The 6,305-nt window shown below is 29.6% G+C and overlaps 1 long non-coding RNA gene across 2 annotated transcripts; it reads right to left on the reverse strand.

Moving 5' to 3' along the window:
* Positions 1–331: 331 nt before the first annotated feature.
* LOC117243288 lies at positions 332–3,742 on the reverse strand. Of its 2 annotated transcripts, none has more exons than XR_004495426.1 (3): positions 3,492–3,742; positions 3,247–3,350; positions 332–2,182 (listed from the first exon to the last, which is right to left on the reverse strand). It is a non-coding gene; the product is annotated as an uncharacterized LOC117243288 (long non-coding RNA). The 2 variants fall into 2 exon arrangements; XR_004495425.1 differs by having other exon boundaries at positions 3,247–3,363.
* Between the last annotated feature and the right edge of the window lie 2,563 nt (positions 3,743–6,305).

Here is a 6,305-nt window from a genome sequence, read left to right on the forward strand (position 1 = left end):
TCGTTATGCAAAACATGCAATAAAAAAAGATTCAAGGAAAACTGACAGGGAAAACTAATCTAAAAATTAAATTTTAAACTAATTATGTAATTCTATATGAGATACTGTTTCATACGCGGTTAAAAAAAATATAGAGTAACTGACAATTAACGAGTGTAAGATGAGGAAAACAGAATTAAATGTTTTACAAATGATTCATATATTTATTAACTACTTTATTACATTATTACATTACTCCATTACTTAGTTACTGACTACATATGCTAACCATCAGTAATTACACATGCACTTAGCTATTAATATATCATAAATAAATACATAATTAATTATTGTATTTAGTAGATAGTAGTAGTAGTTATCGTGTCGCATATCGTATAAAATCTTCACTAAAAAATAACTATTCATTAACTGCTTAACTCAGAAACAGATTTTCTAACTGTAAATTTATCCCTCCCTAACAATATACATATCGTATAAGATCTCCACTAAAAAGTAACTATTAAGCAACTCTGTAGCAAAAAAATACCTATCTCAATTTTTAATTTTAAATTTATTCTCATCTACCAATAAAATAACTAGCCTTCTAACTCAAAAGCATCCTTCCTAACCATAAATTTATCCTTATTTTACAATAAATCCGAACTGTCTTATATATATATAAGTATCTAATTATAACAAGAAAAAAGGAAAGGGGTGTCGTGTGGGATTAATATACCTTCTAAGCTTGACTACCTTTCTGTATATCCTGAAATACCATGGATCTCTGTCAACTTAAAATATTGTATAGGTCCTATCACAGATCTGAAAATGTTACACACCTTATCCTTATAAAAATCTAATGATTTGTTTAAGGTTTTTATCTATCTAAGAATCTAAATACAATAAGGTAAATGGATATAGCATGAGATACACATGTGTATGTGTCTTTATCCACACTTTAACATATTTCACAACATTAACAAAAAAAAAATAGAAATATAAAAACAAAGAGAGACATATATATTGCCCCCTCCTCCTCCAAAAAAGAAGAAAAATACTACAACTGCAGATATTAAAAACGAGCATAGTAACAAAATAGTAATGAGAATGGCTTTCCATGCTTTGCATGATCCAGAATCCTCCTCTATGGAAAATTTTTCGGGTCTCTTTGGGTTGTAGCCTCTTTTTTCTTCGGGTGCAATGCCTGCTGAAACTTAAATCTAGTTCGAAGCTTTCTGATTGCGAAACAAAAAATAATTTATAAAGTAGGAATAAAAATATAAATTGTGAAAACCGATTCAAAGACACATGATCGAGCAACAATCATAATGATCGCTGTATGTTCGCACATGCACGCTCGCGCAATAGATAAACATTAGTTTGGAATCCTACTCACGACCACGATCGCAAAAGTCGAAGAATCGATGGGCAAAGCCAGATACGAGTGGCATGCACCATTCATTCCAGCTTCACCTTCAAATTTCCTGGGACTGGTTGGACACGCGAAAGTATGCCTAGAACAAAGACTACGGCTGCCCGGCCTTACCTAATTATGATTTAACACTCATACTAGAAAGTATGCTATGTATCCCATTCAGTCCTATTTTTAACAAAATGGCAAGAGACAGACACAGCAATACACTCGTTCTATAGTTGTCACACATAGCCCGGGCATAAGGATTTTCATTAAAGAGACGTTCCAAGACGCCTCCGACAGTCGTCGAGTTTAACAAACAACTTGCACACTCTAATGCACGTACTATTTCCTGTAATCGACTGACGATGGCTAGTAAACATTGCAAGGAATATGATAAGATCCGTGTAAACCTTTACTTTAATTCTAAGTATTCATACATATTCTTAAGAAAATTATATTACTGACACAAATGATATAAAATATAATAATACGATTAATAATATCGCTATCTGTAATCTGGTTATTTAATATTGGATCTGATACTGTTATTGCACATTGCAATTAGATTATTATTTGTATGAATCTTATTTTATGGTTGAAATTATAGTAAATGAATTAAAAGTCAAAATGACACAATTCCATAATCTAACCACAGATACACATGTGGAAAATATGTCGTGCACGATACACTAACACATCATCGACCTAGCAAATTATTCGATATATGATCATCGTACCTATGGTCTTTCTCCCACTCAAATAGCATCTGGACACGTGAGTGAGATCCTGACAGTGGATACGGAAGCGGTTAAATCTAAAAATCTTGAATTAAAAAGCTGATTGGCTTGTCTGTTATATTATACTTTGTATTTGGCAGACTAATATTCTTTAAATTTGTATTTTATTACTTTATTTTACATTGTAATAACTCTAACTTATTAATTTTACTTAATTACATCTACTTTATTATATTATTGAAATTTTAACACTTAATTGAAAAAAATTAGCAGCAAGTAAGAAATATACTTATTAGAAGAAGGACAAATATCAATGAGATAATTGATACTAAATTTAATATTGATAAAAATAATTTCAGGCAATTTTCTCATTAAAGTACATTTTCGAAGACACAAAAGAAATTTTCAAACTTATTGCTTTGATATAAAAATCAACTCTGTCGCGAAATTTCTTCTTGTACTTAAAATATCATACATTCGTGTGGCGGAAATTGAACCTTAATATCTTTATGTATTCAATTCTATTGAAGCTTATAATGTAGAAGTCAAATAATTAAATAACTCAATAGTTTCATAAAACAGAAACATGAAATTGAAAATTACTTACTACATCCAATAATAACGATAGTGTCTATTGTTATTACTATCGTGTAATAATTGCAGCTTTGATAGTAATGAAGTCGGAAAATATCCGATTTCCCTGCTACGAAATACTCAAATGAAGTTACATCAATATTTGATATTTCATATTTATTTCATATTTTAGATTTATATTCATAGCTTACTTTACCATTTATATTTATATAGATGTATATTTGCATGAATATTTAGTTTTTATAAATATTCATATTGAACACGTTTTAATTTTATAAATTCTCAAATACATGCGTTTGAATTAACTATCAAAAACCGCGATGTGCAACAAAACCTATTCTGAACTAATAAATAAATCACAAAACTATGTGTTATTATTTATGGGTACAATAAATACCAGCGGTCAGTATGCTCGCAAAAAATTCGACGAAAAATACAGCCAATCACACGTGTCGACTCGTATCTTTCATCCTACGACATGATTAAATGACTGGAAGAATAAAAATGTATGCGACTCACCATTGAACACCGAGGATATTACCATCAATATTGCAGTAGCCCAGAAGAAATCATCACGATGGTCGTTATCAAGCATGGACCATCAAATTCGACGAGGATGACGGCTGTGAAAAATTTCTAAAAAAATGTGGAACGTTACACTTATTCTTAAATGTACAATGTCAATTATTTCAGAGAGTTCTACATCAATAGAAAAACTTCGGCCAGATTGATTGAAATATAATATAGTATGCGAAGATACTTACAATTTTGACTTCTGAAGCACCATTAGATCCTCCCCAGAGAATAGGAAAAAGCACAGAAGGGTGTGAAACATCTTTAACAAAATGCAGAATATTACAATTTATCCCTAAAGATATAGTGTTGATTATTGGAAAAGTTTAATGATAAGATGGGATATAGTATTAATTGAAATATGATATACAAAGATATTTACACTTTCGGCTGCTGGAGCATAGCTAGATTCCCACCAGAAGATAGGAAGAAGTAGAGTATGTCGACCATCTTTAACAAAATATGAAATATTATAAATTATTTCTAAAGGCAGTATTGACTATTAGAAAATTTTGATTATAAAAAAAAAATAAAATTAATTCAAATGCAATGTATAAAGATATTTACGCTTTTAAATATTGAAGCATTGCTAGATTCTCTCAGATAATAAGAAGTAGATATTCAGATAATAAGTCTGTAACAAGACATAAATTACTTCTTCTTAACTTGCTCTTAGAAAAATTAGTGTTAATAATAAGCACGATATTCAAGATACTTATATTCTTTAATATTGGAGAGACTAAATCCTTTTGCACGAAGCACTGATTCTAATTTCAAAAAGGAATTTTTATAAAAAAATATATATTAAAAAAATAAAAAATAAAGGACTTTAACACGCGCATTTATTGTATGCGAAATGAGTCATTTCGCATACAAATTATTTACTTCATAAAATTTGAAAACTAGTTTCGCGCGTGATAATCGATAATCAATTAGAGCTAGTGTACTCTGAAAAATATTTGAAGATCTATTACGGAGCAATCAGTAATTCTACCAATTATATTGCGCGCGATCATAAAAATCCTCTGGACATAAAACTGAATTAGTGTAAATTAATGTAATAGAAAAAGAAGTAAAAAAATATTTTCATATCTTCCTTCTTATTTGTATTTGAGTGTTTGTTAGGGAAATACTATTCCCTTTTTAAAAATATGTGATTATTTTTCATATTCCATTAATAGAAGTATTATAAATATTGTTAAAAAATAGAATATGTGTGTGTGCGTGTACTCACATATCTACATATCATAAATATACGTATGAATAAAAAATATATATATGTATATATGTAAAACATTATTTATGAATTAAAAAGTATTTTCTACTATTGCAAATATTCAGAAATATCGCAAATGTAATACGATTGATTTGTAAGAATTATAATGTTTGGACGTGTAGAGCATGATTCGTAATAATAAACTATGTCGCGCGTTAACAATATTCAAGAACGTTTGCAAGAAATCAAAATTCCAAAATAAAACATGCCTCAAGGTATAATAACACTACGCAAAATCCGCGTGTGGTCTTGCATTGGCTGAAACATGTTTGAACGTATCAGTTACCTCGTACTCTTCTGACAGAAAAAATGTTACATATTTACAATCCATACTACCGCAGAGTGTCGGGTTCGAAACGCAGAAAAATGTAAAAATAAATTATTTCATCTTTTCTAACTGTATTTTATGATATGAATTGAAGCAATGAAATATTACGTTTAAGTTATTTAATAAAAAGAAAAAGAAATTGTAAATTACATGACAAGCACATCAAGAAATAAACATATATAATATTATCAATAATCTAATGGAAAAGTATACATACATCTGTAACTACTATTTAATTAATAAATTTAGCATTTCCAAATCTGCATGAAAAAGACAGGGGTGTTTATTCTTTATGCTTCATTTTCTTTCATCAACCAACAATCTATATATTAAAAAAACCAAGAAATTAACCAAACAAATGATATTAATAGCAATTATAATAAAATGAAATGATAACCGATCTAGATTACTATCTTGCAAGGAGACACGAGAAGCTACTGGCAAATCTGACAATCGAATAAACGATCAAAGAAAAAAGAACAAAATAAGTCTCGTGATTACCTGATTTTACTACCAAAATGTTTAGTAAACGATAAAGTAAACGTGCATTAATTAAACAATATTAATCACAACGTATAAACAGTAATACAATAGTAATGAAAAACCGACGCCATCGAAAGGTTAGATTACGCTACAGATCTGACACGAAGAAATACGTCTCATCGCCACGACGGTTGACGACGGAATAGTAGCCCTCTACAGAGGCATTACCATGCGAATTTCTAATTGGTGGAGAGATCAGTGTGCGTTCTACACAACGCCGCGCGCCAAATTGAAATTCTAACACCTTGGAAATCTTCTCTAATTAACTCATTGTGATGTAAAAATAATAAAGATACAAAGTAAATGATAACAGGTTTAGAAAGAAATTAAATTATTCTATTTACATACATAATATATAATAAATAATCCATTGTTAATAATATATGTATTATAAAATTAATTAATAATTCATTAAGCTTTCCTAAGAAAACGAGCGTTTTAAAATGGGAAAGTACAATCATCCTGTTCAAATTATTATTCTTCTTCCTCTACAAAGATATCTACTGTCATTCTGTGATCCCAATAACTTTAAAGCATAATTACTAAAGGCACATAATTGAAACTAATGTCCTATAACTTTGTCCCGTACGAACGCTTACTTTCTTTGCCTAATGTCTTCATTACTGCACCATGTTTATATTAACATGTCCTTTTCTTAAACAGTTCGTCAATATTCGTTGTTATTCTCTACTTTTATTACTAAGAAAGCACATGTAACAGAATTGTATAACGAAAGCTGGTGGCACGGCTCTCCTTCTATATACATATAGTATTCTATTCCTCCAATGTGCGAGATACTTCCGCTGTTGTATTAAATTCCTATTGCAAGATTCTGATTTTCATCGAAATATTCAGATG

Source organism: Bombus vosnesenskii, unplaced genomic scaffold (assembly GCF_011952255.1).
Source record: "Bombus vosnesenskii isolate JDL3184/JDL3185 unplaced genomic scaffold, Bvos_JDL3184-5_v1.1 scf7180000013265, whole genome shotgun sequence".
NCBI lineage: Eukaryota > Metazoa > Arthropoda > Insecta > Hymenoptera > Apidae > Bombus > Bombus vosnesenskii.